The sequence below is a fragment of the Schistocerca cancellata genome, chromosome 4, assembly GCF_023864275.1.
Source record: "Schistocerca cancellata isolate TAMUIC-IGC-003103 chromosome 4, iqSchCanc2.1, whole genome shotgun sequence".
Classification (NCBI taxonomy): domain Eukaryota; kingdom Metazoa; phylum Arthropoda; class Insecta; order Orthoptera; family Acrididae; genus Schistocerca; species Schistocerca cancellata.
Genome location: NC_064629.1, coordinates 265,815,196 through 265,838,043, shown reverse-complemented (window position 1 = coordinate 265,838,043; position 22,848 = coordinate 265,815,196). Strand labels below are relative to the sequence as shown.

The window sequence follows — 22,848 nt, the reverse complement described above, 5'->3', positions numbered from 1 at the left end:
CAGAGAATCTTTTTAGAGTTATAATTCTCAAGATTTATTATTATAAAATATTTCAGGTCAAGGTACAGCTTATAGTTTAGAGGAGGTGGGTTACAATAGATTTTTGTTTATAACGGATTTGATGGTGAAATACTATTAATGAAGGTGGATTTGATAGTAATTTAATTTATGTAATTTAACTGATATTGGCTCTGAGGTGTGTACACATCGCCCGTCGCTCTCATTATTGATTATTCTATTTTATGTTTTAAATTTAGCTTCAATTTAGATGAGGTAAGTCGTAACATAGTAGATGTACTGGAAAGTGTATCTAGTAAGAGTTTCAAGATATAACTTATTAGTAAAGTGTTTCATTTACACTGAAAATTTTTCTGTGCAAATCAGGATATCTTGATTATTTATTTTATTATATTTATTTTTTGTTTCTTTTAATTATTTAATAAAAATAATTTTGTCGAATTTTGTCGAATTTTGTCTTAGTATATTTTGTAGAACTGATTTTTTAGATTATAGTTTATTGGTAATGTAATTGTTTTATGAAATACTATTTTAAATTTTTAAAAGTAGATTTTATTTATTGTACCTTTTGTATCAGGGTTTATCAAAATTTTAGTATTTACTTTACTTGTCTCGATTTGGGTTGATTTATAAGTAATTTATAGTAAATGTATCATAATTATTATTAAATTATTTATAGAAATGAGATGTTAATCGTTTCCCAAGATATCTAGTTTCTTAAGAAAAAATTTAATTTTTTTAAATTAATTGTTTTTATTTAATTTTTTAAGTATAAATATTAACTTATTTAATCTTTAAGGGATAAGCTTTGAAGTTAATAACCTATAATTTATTTTATAAAATATAATAGTAAGCTTTAAACCAGCTATCTCTCAGATTACGTTTTAGTTCATTATTTTTTATTTTGATTTTATAATTATTTTAGGTTTTTTATTAAGATTATTTATTTAATTTTAAAATTTTTGTAATAATGATAGAATTAGTATATTTATTTGTATATAATTTTTACCTTGTGAATTTATTATAAGGAACTAGGCAAAATTGATTTCCGCCTTTTTATCAAAAACATGTCCTCTTGAAAATACTTTGAGGTCTGGCCTGCTCACTGAGCGGATTTTTAAAGAGCCGCGGTATTTTGACCGTGCAAAGGTAGCATAATCATTAGTCTCTTAATTAGTGGCTGGAATGAATGGCTTGACGAGAAAAAACTGTCTCTTAGTAATTTTTTGAATTTAACTTTTGAGTCAAAAGGCTTAAATTTTTCTTTAGGACGAGAAGACCCTATAGAGCTTAACATTTTATTTTTATATAGTTTTTTGTTTGTCTTTCTATATTTAATGATGATGTTTTGTTGGGGTGACATGAAGAATAAATAAACTCTTCATTATTATATCATTTATTTATGTATGTTGTTTTGATCCATAATTTATGATCATAAGATTAAGTTACCTTAAGGGATAACAGCGTAATTGTTTTTGAGAGCTCATATCGACAAAGCAGATTGCGACCTCGATGTTGGATTAAGAAAAATTTTGGGTGCAGTAGCCCAGTAATTAGGTCTGTTCGACCTTTAAATTCTTACATGATCTGAGTTCAGACCAGCGTGAGCCAGGTCGGTTTCTATCCTAAGATTATTAATTCATATTAGTACGAAAGGACCATATGGTTGAAATATTTTTTATTTTATTGATTAATATTAATTAAATTACTATTTTGACAGATTAATGTGTTGAATTTAGAATTCATTTATGTAGATTTTTTCTACAAATTGTATTGATACTTTATGATTTATTTATGTTTATTTTGAATTTTCTTTTATTAGTTATTTGTGTTTTAATTAGTGTTGCTTTTTTAACTTTATTAGAGCATAAGGTTTTAGGTTACATCCAAATTCGAAAGGGCCCAAATAAAGTAGGTTTTGTAGGAATTCCTCAGCCCTTTAGTGATGCTATTAAGTTAATTTCTAAGGAGCAGCCAATTTCTATTATATCTATTTATTTACTTTATTGTTTTTCTCCTGTTTTTAATTTAATAATTTCCTTGGCTGTTTGAGTAATTTTCCCTTACTTAACTTATATATGTTCTTTTTCTTATGGATTTTTGTTTTTTTTATGTTGTACTAGATTAGGTGTTTATACTGTTATAATTGCTGGTTGGTCTTCTAATTCAAATTATTCTTTACTAGGTTCTTTTCGTTCTGTTGCTCAAACAATTTCATATGAAGTTAGTTTGGCTTTAATTTTATTATCTTTAATTATTTTAATTGGTAGTTTTAACATGTTTGATTTTATAAATTATCAGCTTTATTGTTGATTTATTATTATTTCTTTTCCTTTGGCTTTAGCTTGTTTTGCTTCTTGTTTAGCTGAAACAGACCGTACTCCTTTTGACTTTGCCGTAGGTGAATCTGAGTTAGTTTCAGGGTTTAATATTGAATATGGTGCAGGCGGTTTTACTTTAATTTTTTTAGCTGAGTATACAAGAATTGTTTCTATAAGAATATTATTAGCTTTAATTTTTTTAGGTGGTGGTTTTTATTCTTTTATGTATTTTATTAAGCTTGCTGTTATGTCCTTTGGGTTTATTTGAGTTCGGGGGACATTACCACGTTTTCGTTATGATAAGTTAATGTACTTAGCTTGAAAAAGTTTTTTGCCTTTATCTTTAAATTTTTTTATTTTCTTTGTCGGTTTAAAGATATTATTTATTTCATTTATTTAGTGAAATTTTTTAAGAAAAGTTAATAGAAGAGTTAAACTTCTAGTTTTATGTTTTCAAAACATATGCTTTTCCTAAGCTAATTAACTTATTATTCCTTAATTAGTTTATCTCATGCGTTTGCAATATGTACATTAATTAAGAAGTATGTAAAGTAGATAATTGTTAAGATTTGTCCTGTTATGATGTAAGGTTCTTCAACAGGTCGTTTACCAATTCATGTTAATAAGCATACAACAACTACTATAATTCAGAATAAAATCTGATTAATAGGATAGAATTGAATACCTCGAAATGGTGTTTTATTATAAAATGCTAAAATTATTAAGATTCTAATTGATAAGAATAATGCAATAACACCTCCTAGCTTATTAGGGATTGATCGTAGAATTGCATATGCAAATAAGAAATATCATTCTGGTTGAATATGGACTGGAGTTACTAATGGGTTAGCAGGCACAAAATTATCTGGATCCCCTAGAAGGTAAGGATTAATCAAGCACAATATAATTAATAATGATGTTATTAATACAAATGTAATAGAGTCCTTGAAAGTAAAGTATGGGTGAAATGGGGTTTTTTCAATATCTCCATTTAGGCCTAATGGGTTATTAGACCCTGTTTGGTGAAGGAAAAATAAATGAATTGCTGCCATGGCAGCAATAATAAACGGTAGTACAAAATGGAATGTAAAGAATCGATTTAATGTTGCATTATCAATGGCAAACCCTCCTCATACTCATTGAACTAAATCTGTCCCTAAATATGGAATTGCTGATAATAAATTAGTAATTACTGTCGCACCTCAGAATGATATTTGACCTCAAGGTAAAACGAATCCTATAAATGCGGTTGCTATAACTAAGAACAGAATTACTGTACCAATTAATCAGGTGTGCATGTATATGTAAGATCCGTAGTAAATTCCTCGTCCTACATGTAAATAAATACAAATAAAAAATATAGAAGCTCCATTTGCATGTAAGGTTCGAATAATTCAACCATTATTTACGTCTCGGCAGATGTGAACTACACTACTAAATGGTATTTCAATATTTGATGTATAATGCATAGCTAAAAATAGTCCGGTTACAATTTGAATTACCAAACATAACCCTAGTAGGGACCCAAAACTTCATCAAAATGAAATATTTGTTGGTGCAGGCAAATCAACTAAAGAGTTATTAATGATTTTAATTAAAGGATGTCTTAATCATAAGGGTTTATTCCTTAGTAAATTATTTTATTTTACGAATAGGCCCCTGGTTAATATTGGTGATTTTAACAACTGTTAATAGTGCCAAAAATAAATAAATTGTTATTATTATTATTATTCACGTTTGGGCCCTACTGGACCACGCGAAGTACAATCACGGGGCATTCAGTTATTTTCTTTTAGACTTTCTCTCTGCCCAAATTGTTTTCATTCTCTCGGAATGAGCTCTTTTCCTTTCATCAGACCATGTGGTTCCAGTTTTCTTTGGTTTTTCAGCTTGACCAACTACCCAGTCATGAATTTTTTGCCTAAATAATTTTCTGTCTTGAATTTCATCTTGTTTTATATTTGCCTCTTTCATGTCCTCTTTTATAGCAGCCACCCATTTTATTGTCTCAAATTTAGCTTTACTTCGATTTTCGTAGAATTCCACTACTTGTTTAGTTAGTCTGGTAGCATCCATTCTTATAATATGCCCATAAAATTTTAATCTGCGTTTTTTCATATCCGAATATATGCTGGTGTATTGTTGAATTTCACTATTTGCTCTTAGCCTGTATGTTCCTTCTTCAGTATATTTTTCTGATTACTTTTCTTTCTCTTTTTTGGATTTCTTGAATGTCCTTTTTTCTGTTTAAAATTAGCGTTTCAGCTCCATAAAGGCACTCTGGTTTTATGACCGTGTTATAATGTCTCAATTTAGAGTACCTCGAGAGACATTTTTTGTTGTAGATGTCTTTTGTAAGTCTAAAAGCTGTCTCCATCTTTTGACAATGAATTTCATTTCCAATTTTTTCTAGACCAGTCTCTGAGATGTTTCACCTAAATATTTGAATTGCGAAACTCTTTTGATTTTTCCATACTTAGTTTCCAAAAGTTTGGGTGCCAGTTTGTTGCTAGTCATATACTGTGTTTTTTCAAATGAGATTTGGAGACCTACTCTTTCTGCTGTTTCTTTAAGAATTTCTATTTGTTTCTGAGCAATTTGGATGTCCTGCGTTAGAATAACCAAGTCGTCTGCAAAGGCCAAACAGTCTATTCGAATATTTGTTCGTCCTAATTTCACTGGTTGGTCAATTTTGAACTCCAATTTTCGTTGGCGCCACTCTTGTATTACGTTTTCTAGAACGCAGTTAAATAGCAACGGCGAGAGTCCATCACCTTGCCTCACGCCTGTTTTTATTTCAAAGGGTTCTGAAATTTCTCCTCTGAACTTTACTTTTGATTTTGTACCAGTTAGCGTGTCTCTGATAATTGCCGTGGTTTTAGGATCCAGGCCTTGTTCTTTCACAATTTGGAAAAGAGATTCACGATCCACTGAGTCATAAGCCTTTCTAAAATCTACAAAGGTACAAACTAGTTTTTTATTGTAAATTTTTTGATGTCTGAGAATTAGTTTGAGGACTAAAATCTGTTCTGGGCAAGATCTATTTGGCCTGAAACCTGCTTGATATTCGCCAATTTTCCATTCAAGTTGTTGTTGTGCTCGGTTCAGAAGACATTGAGAGAGGATTTTGTATGTGACTGGAAGAAGATATATTCCTCTGTAATTATTAACATCAGTTTTGTCTCCCTTCTTATCAAGTGGGTTAATCAAGGCGGTTTTCCATTCCTCAGGAATTTTTTCAGTTTGCGAAATGTTTTGCATGATTGAAGTAATTTCTTTAACGGTTTTTGGACCAGCTGCCTTTAAAAGTTCTGCAACAATTCCATCTTCACCAAATGCTTTGTTGTTTTTCAACCTATGAATTTCTTTAATGATTTCCTCTTCATTTGGTGCAAGTGAAACTGGATTGCATTGTTGGGGAATTTTTGGTGGAAATCTTTCTGTGGGCTCGGGGCAATTTAGAAGATTCTTAAAATATTTAGAAAGGTCTTTGCAATTTTCAGGGTTGTTAAGAGCCAACTGTCCATTTTCCTTCTTGAAGCAAAGATTCTGGGGTTGGTACCCCTTTATTTTGGTTTTAAAAGTTTTATAAAAATTTCTGGTATTGTATTTCTGAAAATCTTCTTCAATTTCTAAGAGTTGACTATTCTCATATCGTCTTTTTGTTTGTCTAATTAGTTTTGAAGTGTCTTTTCTAGTTGTCAGGAATGTATCATATGTGTCTTCTGTCTTGTTGCTATTCCATGCTTTAAATGTCTCTTGTCTGGCTTTGATTGCATGATCACAGTTTTCATTCCACCAAGCATGTTTCTTGTGTTTTCGTAAAGGAATTTGATCTTGAGCTGTTTTGATAATCTTGTGTTTGAGTTGTTCCCAATTTTGTGCACTTGTTTTGTCAAATTCGTCTGCTAATAATGATGGTTGGATTTTAATGGTGTCAAATTTGGGGATTAATGGTGTCCTTTTGTTGAAATTTTGGGGTTTTAGCTTTAGTTTCACACGGGTTAAGTAATGGTCTGAGTCAATATTGGCGCCTTTACGAACTTGAACATTTAAAATTTCTTTGTGACATGGATACGAGATTGCAATATGGTCAATTTGGAATTCACCTATGTCCTTGTTAGGTGATCGCCATGCCTTTATTTTGAAGGTTTTTTCTTAAAATGACTTGACATAATTTTGAGATTGAAATTTCTGCAAAATTCTACCAGCCTCTTTCCATTTTGATTGGTCCATATATGTGCAGGGAATTCACCGACCGTTTTTCTAAATTTTCTCTCTTTCCCTAACTGTGCATTAAAATCACCCATTAAAATCTTTACATAATTTTGAGGAATTTTGGAGACTGTATTCTGTAACACTTCCCATGACTTATTTACTTTTTCTGGATTTGTTTTATTCTCCTGGTTGATAGGCATGTGTGCGTTAATTAAACAGTACATTTTATTTGCACATTTCATGGAAATTGTCATTAGTCTGTTGTTTACTGGATTTACTTCGATTACGGAGCCAAGAATGTCTTGCGAAATTGCGAATGCAACACCCAGATGCAGAGTGTTTTTAAGAATTCTTTTGTCTGTTTTACTTTTAAACAATCGGTAGTTTCCAAAATCCATGGTATTCTCATCAGGTAACCTTGTTTCTTGCAGGGCTAATATTTTGATATTTTGTTCTTTTAGTGTGTCTCCTAATTTATAGAGTTTTCCTGGTGTCAAGAGATAGTTCCAAAAAATGTTTCGACCTTGGGCATGAGTTGGTCAAAAGACTTCGATTTCCTCTGGTTTGGGATATAGCATTTCAGCCTAGTCTCCCCAGAATCTGATAGACTAGTTGCGCCACTGATGGTGGAGGATTTGTTACCACCTGGGGTAATTTTGTAATTACTAAAACGCTCCATAATAGTACTTAGAATCAAAGGGTTGAGCTCAGAAAAGCTCAGTGGTTAAGACTGGAGTGGTTAGTTCCAGAATTTATATTACGGACGCACCTCTGGTGAACAGACGCCGACCACAATGCCGCTTGTTACAAGTCAGACGCAAGGTGGATTTATTGTATTATGTGCCTCTTCCGCTAGTTCCACCGTACCGAGATTCGTTCTCTCCGCTTTCACTACCGTTGAGGTAGTATTATTATTATTATTGTAATAATAATTGTTGGTCTATTATATAGTTTTTCTAAAGATATTGTTATTTCTTGATAATTGATTGAATTATCAATATTTATAGTTTCAGTATTTTTGAAAAAGTCTATAAGTATTGCTATATCTAGAATATTTAATATTGATATGATAAATACTCATATTGTTAAGATAATAATTGTCATAATTGATTTAGGTTGGAATATTTCGTTTGATGCAATTCTCGTAATATAAATAAATAGAACTAATATACCACCAAGAAACGTTAAAAATAAAATATATGATAATCAATATCTTTCCATTATTGTTCCTGTTATTAGCCCGACTAAAAAGGTTTGTAGGATAATGAAAAGCATTATTGATATTGGGTGTCTTAATTTAATAAAATTAATATTTATTACGTTTGATAGTGATATAATTATTATTTTGATCATTTCAGGGGTTAGTTTATTAAAAATATCGGTTTTGGGGATCGATGATGGAAAGCTTTTTCACCTCTGAACTTTTAAATGTGGGGGCTGAACTTATTTCCGGTTTACAAGACCGGTGTTTTTTTTAAACTATTAAAACTAATGTTTATATTCTCTGTCTTTACTTATTTATTGATTTATTTTGCTGGTGTTTATGTTTTTCCCTCCAAACGTAAGCATTTATTAATGGTTCTTTTGAAATTAGAATATATTGTTCTTTCTTTATTTATATTAATTATTGTTTTTCTTATTGAGTTTGATTATGATTATTTTTTTCCTGTTACTTTTGGTTTTTTCTGTTTGTAAAGGTGCTTTAGGTCTTTCTATTTTAGTTTCAATAATTCGTTCTCATGGGAATGATTTTTTTAATTCTTTTGGTTTATCTTTATGTTAAAGTATTTATTTATAACTATTTTTTTGATCCCTCTTTGTTTGGTTAATAATTGTTGATGGTTGGTTCATTCTTTAATGTTTTTGTCTAGTTTTGTTTTTATGATTTGTGTTTATTCATATGCAGATTTGAATATGATTAGATATTATTTTGGTATTGATTATTTTTCTTTTAGTTTGATTTTGCTTAGTTTTTGAATTTGTTCTTTAATAATTACTGCTAGAGGTTTAGTTTATTTAAGTTCTTATCATTCTAATTTTTTTGTCTTTATAGTCTTAATTTTAATGATTATGCTTTATTGTTCTTTTGCTAGATTGAGTCTTCTTTCTTTTTATATTTTTTTTGAGGCTAGATTAGTTCCTACTTTACTTTTGCTTTTAGGTTGAGGTTATCAACCTAAACGTTTACAGGCTGGTGTTTATTTAATATTTTATACTCTGGTTGCTAGATTGCCTTTATTATTAGATTTATTTAGGGTTTATGATTTTTCTAATACTTTATATTTTCCTTTATTGGATGATTTTGGTTCTTATTATTTTATATTTTATGTGTTTATAATTCTTGCTTTTTTAGTTAAGATGCCAATATTTTTGGTTCATTTATAGCTTCCTAAGGCTCATGTTGAGGCCCCTATTTCAGGTAGAATGATTCTTGCTGGTGTTTTATTAAAGTTAGGTGGTTATGGTATTTTTCGTGTTATGAAGGTTATTTCTTATTTGGGTTTAAAGTTTAATTATTTTTGATTGTCTTTAGGCTTATCTGGTGGTGTTATTGTTAGATTTATTTGTTTTCGTCAGGTTGATTTAAAGTCTTTAATTGCATATTCTTCTGTTGCCCATATAAGAATGGTTATAGGAGGATTGATTACTATAAATTGATGGGGTTGTATGGGTTCTCTTTCTTTAATGGTTGGTCATGGTTTGTGTTCTTCTGGTTTATTTTGTTTGTCTAATATTATTTATGAGCGTTTAGGTAGACAAAGATTATTAATTAACAAGGGTATGATTAATTTAATACCAAGAATGGCTTTATGATGATTCCTTGTGAGATCTTCTAATATAGCTGCTCCTCCTCCTTTAAATTTGGTATGTGAACTTAGTATATTAAATAGAATTATGTCTTGATCTTCTTTTAGATTTTTTGCTTTAATTTTTTTGTCTTTTTTGAGAGCTTTTATACTTTATACATGTATTCTTATTCTCAGCATGGTAATTATTATTCTGGTGTTTATACTTGTTCTCTTGGTTATTTTCGTGAATATCATCTTTTACTTTTACATTGATTGCCTTTAAATATTCTTTGTTTAAAGGGGGAGTATTTTTTTGTTTAGGTTGCTTAAGTATTTTAATTAAAAATGTTGTTTTGTGGAATCAATGATTTGAATTTTTTCATCTTAGGCCGTGAATTTGTTTTCTATTTGTTCTTTGAGTTTTTTTTCTCTATTTTTTTCTAGAACTATAATATTTATTTTGTGTATTTATTATTTAATAATTGACTATAGAGTTTTTGTTGAATGAGAACTTTTTAATTTAAATGGTTCTATGGTTGTTATGACTTTAATTTTGGATTGAATGTCTCTTATTTTTATGTCTTTTGTTATGTATATTTCTTCTTTGGTTATTTATTATAGAGAGGATTATATATCTGGAGAAAAAAATATAAATCGTTTTATTATTATTGTTTTAATATTTATTCTTTCTATAGGTTTTTTAATTATTAGTCCTAATTTGATTAGAATTTTATTAGGATGGGATGGTTTAGGTTTAGTTTCTTATTGTTTAGTTATTTACTACCAAAATGTAAAATCTTATAGTGCGGGTATATTAACTGCACTTTCTAATCGTATTGGTGATGTTGCTATTTTAATTTCTATTGCTTGAATATAAAATTTTGGTGGTTGAAATTACATTTATTATTATGATTTTATTTCTAATTCTTTTGAAATAAAGCTTATTACTATATTAATTGTTTTAGCAGCTATAACTAAAAGAGCTAAAATTCCTTTTTCTTCTTGGCTTCCTGCTGCTATGGCTGCTCCTACTCCTGTTTCTGCTTTGGTCCATCCTTCTACTCTTGTTACTGCTGGGGTTTATTTATTAATTCGTTTCAGACCAATATTAGAAACTTATAATTGTGGTTGATTTTTGCTTTTAATTGGTTGTATAACTATATTTATGGCTGGTTTTGGGGGCGAATTTTGAATTTGATTTGAAGAAAATTGTTGCTCTTTCTACTTTAAGACAACTTGGTTTAATAATAAGAATTTTGGTTATGGTTTACCCAAAACTTGCATTTTTTCATTTATTAGCTCATGCTTTATTTAAGGCTTTATTGTTTATGTGTGCAGGTTCAATAATTCACAATTTAAAGGATTCTCAGGACATCGTTTATAGGTTCTATTGTTAATTTTATGCCTTTAACTTCAGTTTGTTTTAATGTTTCTAGTTTGTGTTGGTGTGGTATTGAATTTTTAGCAGGTTTTTATTCAAAGGATTTAATTCTTGAAATGGTTTGTTTAAGATGGATTAATTGTTTAATTTTTTTTCTTTATTTCTTTTCTACTGGCTCAACTACTTATTCTTTTCGTCTTTTTTATTATTCAATATCTGGTGATAATAATTTTTATTCTAGATTTTCTTTTGATGATAAGGGTTATTATATTTCGTTTGGTATAAGTGGTTTATTATTTGTTGCTGTGTTTGGTGGCAGTGTTTTGTCTTGATTAATTTTTCCTATTCCTCATGTGATTGCTTTGCCTTATTATTTAAAGTTTTTAACTATTACTGTCGTTGTTTTGGGTGCTTATTTGGGTTATCTTATTTCTAATTTTGATTTTTCTCAAAATTTATTTTCTTTAAGTATACTTTCTTTTGTCAGATTTGCTGGTTCTATGTGGTTTATACCTTTTCTTTCAACCAAGTTTATTAGATATATTCCTTTAAAATTGGGTTATTATTCATCTAAATCATTTGATTATGGTTGGGGTGAATTATTTGGTGGTCAAGGTTTATATAGACTGTTTATTTATTTAATTGGTTATATACAAGGTTGATATGATTCTAATTTTAAGATTTATCTTTTAACTTTTATTTTTTGAATGTTTATTTTGGTGATATTATTTTTCGTTTACTTAAATAGCTTATGATTAGAGCGTGACACTGAAGATGTTAAGGAAGTATTTTTACTTTTAGGTATTTATAAATATACATATATTATTTTTACAGTGAAAATGTAATGTTTTATTTAAACTATATAAATTTTAGAAATGTTAACGGAATTTAACCGCTAATATAAAAAGTTAGCAACTTTCATATTGGCTTTACATTTCCTTAATTGGAACTTTATAGTTCAATTATATTATTAACAGTAATACGCCTCTTTTTGGCTTCAATTAATAAGAATAAGGGTATTTTATTTACCAACCTTCCAGGTCAAAACTGACTGCAATATTTCTCTTCTTATTCTATTTAAGGTTGATTGATTATATCAATACTTTTTGAATACAACCCAAATGTTATAGTTAACTACAACCCTTTATTCTGCTCATTGTAAAGCTCCTTGATTTCATTCATGATATAGTCCTCCTAGTAATACTATAATAAAAAATATTGTTGATATTGTTCAGATTATAATGTCTGAAGTTTTAAAAATAATTACAATTGGGAGGATTAGTGCGATTTCTACATCAAAAGTTAAAAAATTACTGCAATTAAGAAGAATCGAACTGAGAAGGGAATTCGTGCTGATCTTTTTGGGTCAAATCCACACTCAAATGGTGAGCTTTTTTCTCGGTCATTAATTAATTTTTTTGATAATGTTGTTGCAAGGATTATAACAATTATTCGGATAATAAATCTAATAAAAATTCTTGTAGATAGAATTAGGATTGTTTTTCTTGATAAATATCAAGCTTTTTGATTGGAAGTCAAATGTACTATTTATACTAGAAAAACAATTATCTACCTCATCAATAAATAGAGATGTATAAGAATAATCACACTATGTCTACAAAGTGTCAGTATCATGCTGCTGCTTCAAATCCAAAGTGGTGTCTTGGTGAGAATTGATTTATTGAATGTCGAAGTAGACATGTTGATAAGAAGATTGTTCCAATAATTACATGTAGCCCATGGAATCCTGTTGCAACAAAGAATGTTGATCCATAAACTGCATCTGCAATGGTGAAGGGTGCTTCTCAATACTCATATGCTTGAAGTATAGTGAAGTATAGTCCTAATAATACTGTGAAGAATAGTCCTTGTAATGCATGAGTACGGTTAGATTCTATTAAACTATGATGTGCTCATGTTACTGATACTCCTGATGCTAAAAGAATAGCTGTATTAAGTAATGGAATTTGTATAGGATTAAAAGGTTGAATTCCTATTGGGGGTCATAATATCCCTAGTTCAATAGTAGGTGCTAGTCTTCTTATAAAAATTGGTCAGAAAAATGAAACAAAGAATAGTACTTCTGATGCAATAAATAAAATTATTCCTCATCGTAATCCAATTGATACAAATCCCGTATGTAGTCCTTGGTATGTTCCTACTCGTACTACATCTCGTCATCATTGGATTATAGTTAGTAAGGTAATTCCAAATCCAATTATAAATAAGTTAATGTTAAATAGGTGAAATCATTTTGCTAATCCTGATACTAAAACTATTGCTCCAATTGCTCCTGTTAATGGTCAAGGTCTATAATCTACTAAGTGGAATGGGTGATTTGAATGAGTTGTTAACATAGGTTTAGTATACTTCTCTAGAATATAAAGCTCTTAAAATTGAGAAAACATAAGCTTGAATTATTGCTACTGCTGATTCTAGAATTAATAGAAGTATTTGTCCAAAAATTAATAGTGAGATTAAGTTTATTGCTATAGATGGTCCTGTATTTCCTAGTAATGTTAATAGTAAGTGTACTGCAATTATATTTGCTGCTAGTCGTACTGTTAATGTACCTGGTCGAATGACATTTCTAATTGTTTCAATTAATACTAATAATGATATTAATGCAGGCGGTGTTCCTTGAGGAACAAGGTGTGTAAATATATGATTGGTATGATTAATTCATCCAAATAACATAAATCTTAATCATATAGGTAGAGCGATTGCAAATGTTAATGCTAAATGTCTTGTTCTAGTAAAGATGTAAGGGAATAATCCTATGAAATTATTAAATAGTATTATAATAAAGATTGAAATGAAGATGAATGTTGTTCCATTAAATGATTTTGGTCCTAGTTATGTTTTAAATTCATTGTGTAAGGTTAGGTTTAGTTTATTTCAAATAATATTAATTCGTGATCGTGTAAGTCAAAACATTGATGGGATTAATAATAATCCTAAGAATGTTCTAGTTCAATTTAATGATAAATTGAAGATATTAGTTGATGGATCAAATGTTGAGAATAAATTTGTTATCATTTTCAATTTAAGTTTTTTATATCAATTGTTCTTTTTTCTGCTCTTTTAATAAGATTTGGTTTAAATGAGAAAAAGTTTATTTGATTAAATAAAATTAATGTAGCCAAAAATATAATGAATAGGGAGAATCATATGAGAGGGGATATTTGAGGGATTTGGGTTAAATTTCCCCATCAGAAGTAGTCGTTAATTTACTTTTTTTTGGTTTAAGAGACCATTACTTACTCTCAGTCATCTGATGTTTTACAAGGTGTACTAATTGTTTAGTTATTTTAGATTGACACTCTAATGTTATATATTTTAACTAACTCCTTAGATTATCTTAGATAATCACCTGAAAAATAAGTTTACTGAAGTTCTTTCAATTACAATTGGTATGAATCTATGGTTTGCTCCACAGATTTCTGAACATTGTCCAAAGAACAGTCCAGGTCGGTTTATTGTAAATGTTCCTTGGTTTAGTCGACCTGGCGTTGCGTCAATTTTAACCCCTTATGCAGGTACTGCTCATGAGTGTAGAACGTCTGATGCTCTTGTTAATACTCGTACTTCCGTATTTATTGGTAGAATTGTTCGGTTATCTACATCTAGGAATCGAAATCCGTCATTTTCTAGCTCTTGTTCTGGTGTTATATAAGTGTCAAATTCTACGTCTATAAAATCTGAATATTCATATCTTCAGTATCATTGTCGTCCAATTGTTTTAATTGTGATTATTGCATCTACTGAATCATCAAGTAAATATAATAGTCGTAATGATGGGAGTGCAATGAAAATTAGTGTAATTGCTTTTAGTGCTGTTCAGATTGTTTCAATTAAATGTCTGTGAAGTATGTTTCGGTTTGTATAGGCAATAAATAATATATAACTTAGAGCATAACCTACAATTACTGTAATTAATAATAATACGACTATAGTATGATCATGGAAGAATGATAGTTGCTCCATTAATGGGGAAGCTCCATCTTGAAGGGATAAATTTGATCATGTTGCCATTAATGAATTTTCTAATAAAAGGTCAAACCTTTATTTGTAGAGCTTAAATCTACTGCACTAATCTGCCATATTAGAATCTAGAAATTAATGGTAATTCTGAGTAGCTGTGTTCTGCAGGTGGGTTATTTTGTAGTCATTCTGTTGATCTTCTTATATTAGCTCTAAATATGATTGCTCGGTTTGTAACCATTCTTTCTCATATAATTACAATAAATATAATAATTCCTACAATAGAAATTGTAGATCCAATTCTTGACACTACATTTCACGATGTATATGCATCTGGATAATCTGAATATCGTCGTGGTATTCCTGCTAGTCATAGGAAATGTTGAGGGAAGAATGTTAAGTTTACCCCAATAAATATAATTGTAAATTGGATTTTTAATCATGTATTATTTATAGTTAATCCTGTAAATAATGGGTATCATTGAATAACACCTCCTATGATTGCAAATACTGCTCCTATGGATAATACATAATGGAAGTGGGCCACTACATTGTATGTATCATGTAATGCAATGTCAAGTGATGAGTTTGCTAATACTAAACCTGTTAGTCCACCAATTGTGAATAGAAAAATAAATCCTAAAGCTCATAATAGTGGTGGATTGAATTTGAATTTAGTTCCATATAGTGTAGCTAATCATCTGAATACCTTAATTCCTGTAGATACAGCAATAATTATTGTTGCTGATGTAAAGTAAGCTCGTGTGTCAACGTCTATTCCTACTGTAAATATGTGATGTGCTCATAGAATAAATCCTATTAGTCCAATTGATAATATAGCATAAATTATACCTAGTGTTCCAAATGATTCAATTTTTCCTCTTTCTTGACATACAATGTGAGAGATAATTCCAAATCCAGGGAGAATTAAAATGTAAACTTGTGGGTGCCCAAAGAATCAAAATAAGTGTTGATATAGAATTGGGTCGCCTCCTCCCGCAGGGTCAAAGAATGATGTATATTAATTTCGATCTGTTAGTAGTATAGTAATAGCTCCTGTTAATACTGGAAGCGATAAAAGGAGGAGAAGGGCTGTAACAGCTACGGATCATACAAATAAAGGTGTTTGATCTAGAGTTATACTTTCTGATCGTATATTAATTGCTGTTGTAATGAAGTTAACTGCACCAAGAATAGATGATACACCTGCTAAATGAAGTGAGAAAATAGCCAGGTCTACAGATGCCCCTCCATGTGCGATAGCTCCTGCAAGAGGGGGGTAAACTGTTCACCCTGTACCAGCACCATTATCCACTATAGAAGATGTAAGAAGAAGGGTTAGGGAAGGCGGTAGTAATCAAAAACTTATATTATTTATTCGTGGGAATGCTATATCTGGTGCACCAATTATTAATGGTACAAGCCAATTACCAAATCCACCAATTATAATAGGTATTACTATAAAAAAATTATTACAAATACGTGTGCTGTAATAATAACATTATAAATTTGGTCATCTCCAATTAGAGATCCTGGCTGGCCGAGTTCAGCACGAATAAGTATTCTTATTGATGTTCCTAATATCCCTGCTCACGCTCCAAATAAGAAGTATAAAGTACCAATATCCTTATGGTTTGTTGAGAATAATCATTTTTGTGGTAAGATGGCTGAATTTATGGTGGTAGACTGTAAATCTACTTATGAGATGTTTCTCTCTTACCATTTTTAAGGAATTATATTCAATTATGATTCTAGACTGCAATTCTAGAGGTGTGAAATTTTACTAAGGCCTAAAAGATTATTCTTTTAATTATAACTTTGAAAGTTATTAGTTTAGTTAACTTAAGTCCTTAGTATAATGAGATTAAGGTTGATGTTGAGATTAATCCTATTGTTGAAATTATTACTGTTATAGGGAGAATAATTCTTGATTTTTGAGACTTTATTTTTATACATCATGAATTTTCTGTGTATGATATAATTAGGGCTGAGAATCTAATATGTATATATTAGTAAAGTGTAATTGTAGTTAATACAACCATAATGGTTATAATAGTTGTTATGTTATTTTCTATTAATGATTGTATTACAATTCATTTTGGTAGAAATCCAAGGAATGGTGGCAAACCACCTAGGGATAGAAGAGATAAAAATATTATAAATTTAATTTCAGTTTTTATATTTCTGGCTGAATAAATTTGGTTTATAAAAAATAGATTTATTTGCTTAAATAATGAGACCATAATTAAACTTAATAGTGAGTAAATAATAAAGTATAATTCTCAGATGTTTTCTCTAACTGTTAGAGATCTAATTATTCACCCTAAATGTCTAATTGAGGAATATGCTAGAAGTTGTCGCAGAGACGTTTGATTTAAACCACCTATTGCCCCAATAATAATTCTTAGAATGATAATTGTTCAAACGAAAGTTCTTAGTTGAATACAGTAAGATAACACCATTATTGGGGCAATTTTTTGTCATGTTATTAGTGTTAAACAGTTATTTCATCTTGAAGCTCCTATTACTTCTGGAAATCAGAAATGAAAGGGTGCAGCCCCAATCTTTAATAATAATCTATAGTCTATTCACCGAGAGCTGGGACGAAACATAAACAGTGTCACGTGAGCGACTACCCTCGTTTCCAGAGAAAGCATTCGGTGTTCACGTGATACGTAGGGGTGTGGAAAATCCTTGGCGCACGCTTTGCAGCTGGCGGCGTTCGGCTGGCTGCCGAGCTGTCACAGCGGACCGTGAGAAACCTGGGCAACAATGTACGAAATAAATTTAACAATAATGTTAAAATAATGCTAAACTGAGTCATTCTGTCGAAGCAGATTTATTTTCATTCAGATTTCTAACAAAACGCTCCATTCAAACACAATTAATTGTAAATTGTAATAACAATAGCAGTAATAATAATAATAATAATGATAAAGAATGAAACAAGGTTCACTCTGCAAACTTGAACTGTTTTCATTGAGGTTTATAACAAACCGCTCCTCTCTCTCCACTATAATGCAGTCTAATTTCCACCTTTGAGTTTCCACTTTTTCTACGACATGGAGGACACACTTGTTCCAATCCTCTGCAGTCACTGTTCTTACTGCTTCTTCTAGCAGTACTTTAACTTCCGGCATTTTGTAGGAATTCTGAGAAAAGTTTTCCCTGCATTCTTCGCCATTTCATCTATTGCGTATTCGCTGTGCGCTGTTCTGTGATTTTTAACTATATCTAAAAGTTCTTTCTTCAACATACCGTCTTCAAAATCGATGTTTTTAGATTTTTGCCTCTCTGATATTTCGTGCTTATTGGAATTCGCATTGGGAACTTTTTGTTTTCTCCGAGAATGGTACGGCGCGTTATCAAGAACAATAACTGCATTTTCCTGAAGCCGAGGAAGAACATCTTGAAACCACTTCTCGAAGGTTTCGGCGCACATCTCCTCATGATAATCTTCAATTTTCTTGGATTCTAAAGTCCACAAACATCCTTCAACGAACCCTGCTTTGCTGCCAATGTGTGCGATAATCAGACGTTTCCCTTTACCTGATGGGCCCTTGCTTCCGGTGGATAATTCGGACAGAAACGCTTGTTTTGAGGAATTTATAGTGTCGTCTACCCAGACGTAACTTCGGGTATGTCCTGCGTTCACCCACGTCTCGTCCAACTAGTAAATGGGTCTGCCTTCATCTCTCAACTGTTTAATGGTTAGAAGATAACGCCGCCTCCATAAAATGATGTCATCCCTGTCTATTAGCATGCTATCGCGCCCACGCCGGACATATTAGAAATTCATTTCTCTAAATAACTTATAAAATGTAGTTCTCCGAAATATCCCATATCTGCATCTTCGTTCACGACTTTCCTTCGTACCGCATTTCTATCGAAGTCATCAACACTTTCAGAAAGTTTGTGTCGTAATTTTCCTTCCTTGGGAGACTTAAAAGAGTGTATGGCCTTGTACTCACTTATCACACTATACACCGAAGAACGTCCAACACCTGTAGCTGCAGCTGTTTTCGAAACAATGTCACTCATCGACTGTTCTGGATGTAACAGTTCCGATTTATACACATTAAGCACCATGTACTTCTCAGAAGAACTTAATGATTTCTTCTTTGCTCGCTTCTTTGGTGGACTCAGAACTGACACGTCGACCTCGCTCGCTGAATCCGTGGTTGACATAATGAGGACAGCCGTATGTGATGCTAATGACATAAGTGAATATATAAAATAAGAAACCATGCGATGCTATTGGATGCGCACATAAACAGTGAATCCTCAGCGTGACTACAAACGCATATACTTACTCTAATAATAAACAACCAGTCTTTCAAGCTTCTTTACAGATGAACTTACGATAACCTCAAATCGCCGCTGTACAACACCCACTAACGAGGTCACATCTGCAACTGAGACGGCCACAGTGACTGAGCGCCGCGCTTGCGAACCGCACAATGCATCGCTCATATTGGACAAATGGTTGCACTCATCGCATTCGAACAAACTACAAAATTAAATTCAAACCTTTCTGAAATTTTTCTCGCTTACACCCCCACAAAAAAATTTAAAGGGGAAAAGTTTGTCGCTTACTATATTTCAGATGATGATTTGGTAAAAGTTCTGCATCAGACGTGAGATTTTAATTTATCACTTCACTATTACTGACTCTATTGGGCAGAAAATTTGCAGACGGCATCAACATATAGTACTGAAGGCAATTATAAAATTATTTTGCTGTGCGACACACAGTTTAGGAGATATGACGTGGTAAATATAGAGTAACGCGAAAAAACAACTTTTCCTGAAAGCTTAAATATTTCTCTTTTTCAGTGACAATAAATTTTAATGTAATGTAAAAAAGGTGTCGGAAGGTAGTTCTCGGATCACTTTATCATGTTAAGGTGCCAAATTATAAAAAACACGACTTTCATTTTTTAATTTCTGCCGCCCCTGCCTTGTACACCCCTCGACGGCACCGCTGTGATCACGCGCCTTGCCGTGTTTACAGTACGTCTCTTGTTTCGGTGAATGGAGTATAGATCTGATTATTATTGATGGAATAAATTCTGTTTCTCATCCTATTGGATATTTTATTTGAATCAGCAAAATTGAAAATAATAGTATTGTCGATGCTATTGCTTGGACAATAAAATATTTAATTGATGATTCATTTATTATTATATTTTTATTTCTTGTTAGGAGCGAAATAAATGAAAGTAAGTTGATCTCAAGTCCTATTCAAACTCCAAATCAGGAGTTTGATGAAATGGACAGGATCGTTCCTATCATTAATGTTGATAGGAAGAGAAGTTTTGTAGAGTTGTTGGTCATTAAAAAGGAGAGGATTGATACCTCTATAAATGGGATATGAACCCATTAGCTTGTTTAGCTTACCTTTTTACATTAAGGTGTATGATTCACGTTAGTTTTTGATACTAAAGGAGGTAATTTAATTCTGTCTTATGTAATTTTTAATGAAGGTAATTTTTATTTACTTGATTTACCCTATCAAGGTAACCCTTTAATCAGGCACTTCATTTATATTTTATATATAAATTAAAATTTTTTTTAAAAAATTGTTTATGTATCATTTTGGTTATTTCTAATTAATTTATCTCGGTTCGGTTAATTGAGTATATATTATATATTATAAATAATTTATATTAATATATTACATTTAATTAAATTTAAATACCTATAATGTTATTTTATTATTATTAAATGATTATTTTAATACATTTATTTACCTAGGAATATAGCTACTTATGTTTTTAGCTTAAAATAGGTTATTATATTATAAATTATATAAAAATATGTAAATTAATATTAAATATTATCATAATTGGATATAATAAATATAATTGATATTATTAAATATAAAATATTATATTAATATAAATAATTATATTAATTATAATAATAAAATTATATATATTTTCTATAATTAAATTATTTAATTAATTAATATTTAAGTTAACTTAATATAAATTTAATTGTATAATAATAACATATTACATTAATTTACATAATTGTATAAAATATATTTATTATATTATTTAATCTTTCTTTATTATTAGTGAATAGAAATATTAAATAAGAAAGAATATATTACATTTATTGGTATACATTCGAGGGTGTGTTTCTTTTTTTTGTCACTATTTGTGTTTTTTTTCTTTTTTTTCTTTAAATATTTGAATCTTTTATTTTTTCTTAATTTTATAAATGTTTGAATTTCTTCTTTTGTTTTCAAAAACTTTATTCTTGCTTTTATTATTCACTTTTTCTTTGTATTATATGTAAGTTTAGTTAAACTAAATGTTCTATTTTGCGGTAATTTGATTTAATGATCAACTGATTTTGGATTTAGCAATTGATTTAGTATCGGCATGATTCGTGCCAGCAGCCACGGTTATACGATTGATACAAGTGAATATTATTGGTTAAAACAGTTGTTTATATTTTTAGGGTTAAAATATATATTTGTAAGGTGAAATGTTAATCTCCGTTATCAGAGAATCTTTTTAGAGTTATAATTCTGAAGATTAATAATTATAAAATATTTCAGGTCAAGGTTCAGCTTATAGTTAAGAGGAGGTGGGTTACAATAGATTTTTGTTTATAACGGATTTGATGGTGAAATACTATTAATGAAGGTGGATTTGATAGTAACTTATTTTATTTAATTTAACTGATATTGGCTCTGAGGTGTGTACATATCGCCAGTCGCTCTCATTATTGATTATTCTATTTTATTTTTTAAATTTAGCTTCAATTTAGATGAGATAAGTTGTAACATAGTAGATGTACTGGAAAGTGTATCTGGTAAGAGTTTCAAGATATAACTTATTAGTAAAGTGTTTCATTTACACTGAAAATTTTTCTGTGCAAATCAGGATATCTTGATTATTTATTTTATTATATTTACTTTTTGTTTATTTAATTATTTAATAAAAATAATTTGTCGAATTTGGTCTTAGTATATTTTGTAGAATTGAATTTTTAGATTATAGTTTATTGGTAATGTAATTGTTTTATGAAATATTATTTTAAATTTTTAAAAGTAGATTTTATTTATTGTACCTTTTGTATCAGGGTTTATCAAAATTTTAGTATTTACTTTACTTGTCTCGATTTGGGTTGATTTATAAGTAATTTATAGTTATTGTATCATAATTATTATTAAATTATATATAGAAATGAGATGTTAATCGTTTCCCAAGATATCTAGTTTCTTAAGAAAAAATTTAATTTTTTGAAGTTAATTGTTTTTATTTAATTTTTTAAGTATAAATATTAACTTATTTATTCTTTAAGGGATAAGTTTTGAAGTTAATAACCTATAATTTGTTTTATAAAATATAATAGTAAGCTTTAAACCAGCTATCTCTAAGATTACGTTTTAGTTCATTATTTTTTATTTTGATTTTATAATTATTTTAGGTTTTTATTAAGATTATTTATTTAATTTTTAAATTTTTGTAATAATGATAGAATTAGAATATTTATTTGTATATAATTTTTACCTTGTGAATTTATTATAAGGAACTAGGCAAAATTGATTTCCGCCTGTTTATCAAAAACACGTCCTCTTGAAAATACTTTGAGGTCTGGCCTGCTCACTGAGCAGATTTTTAAAGAGCCGCGGTATTTTGACCGTGCAAAGGTAGCATAATCATTAGTCTCTTAATTAGTGGCTGGAATGAATGGCTTGACGAGAAATCAACTGCCTCTTAATAAATTTTTGAATTTAACTTTTGAGTCAAAAGGCTTAAATTTTTCTTAGGACGAGAGGACCCTATAGAGCTTAACATTTTATTTTTATATAGTTTTTTGTTTGTCTTTCTATATTTAATGATGATGTTTTGTTGGGGTGACATGAAGAATGAATAAACTCCTCATTATTATATCATTTATTTATGTTTGATGTTTTGATCCATAATTTATGATTATAAGATTAAGTTACCTTAGGGATAACAGCGTAATTGTTTTTGAGAGCTCATATCGACAAAGCAGATTGCGACCTCGATGTTGGATTAAGAAAAATTTTGGGTGCAGTAGCCCAGTAATTAGGTCTGTTCGACCTTTAAATTCTTACATGATCTGAGTTCAGACCGGCGTGAGCCAGGTCGGT

At 29.9% G+C, this 22,848-nt stretch overlaps 1 long non-coding RNA gene and 1 pseudogene across 1 annotated transcript; both read left to right on the top strand.

The window, feature by feature from the left end:
- The first annotated feature begins 852 nt into the window (after positions 1-852).
- LOC126184811 (uncharacterized) lies at positions 853-22,433 on the top strand. Its single transcript, XR_007536884.1, has 2 exons — positions 853-1,109; positions 22,323-22,433. It is a non-coding gene; the product is annotated as an uncharacterized LOC126184811 (long non-coding RNA).
- Positions 8,334-9,667, top strand: LOC126184805 (NADH-ubiquinone oxidoreductase chain 4-like; annotated as a pseudogene).
- Positions 22,434-22,848: the final 415 nt, after the last annotated feature.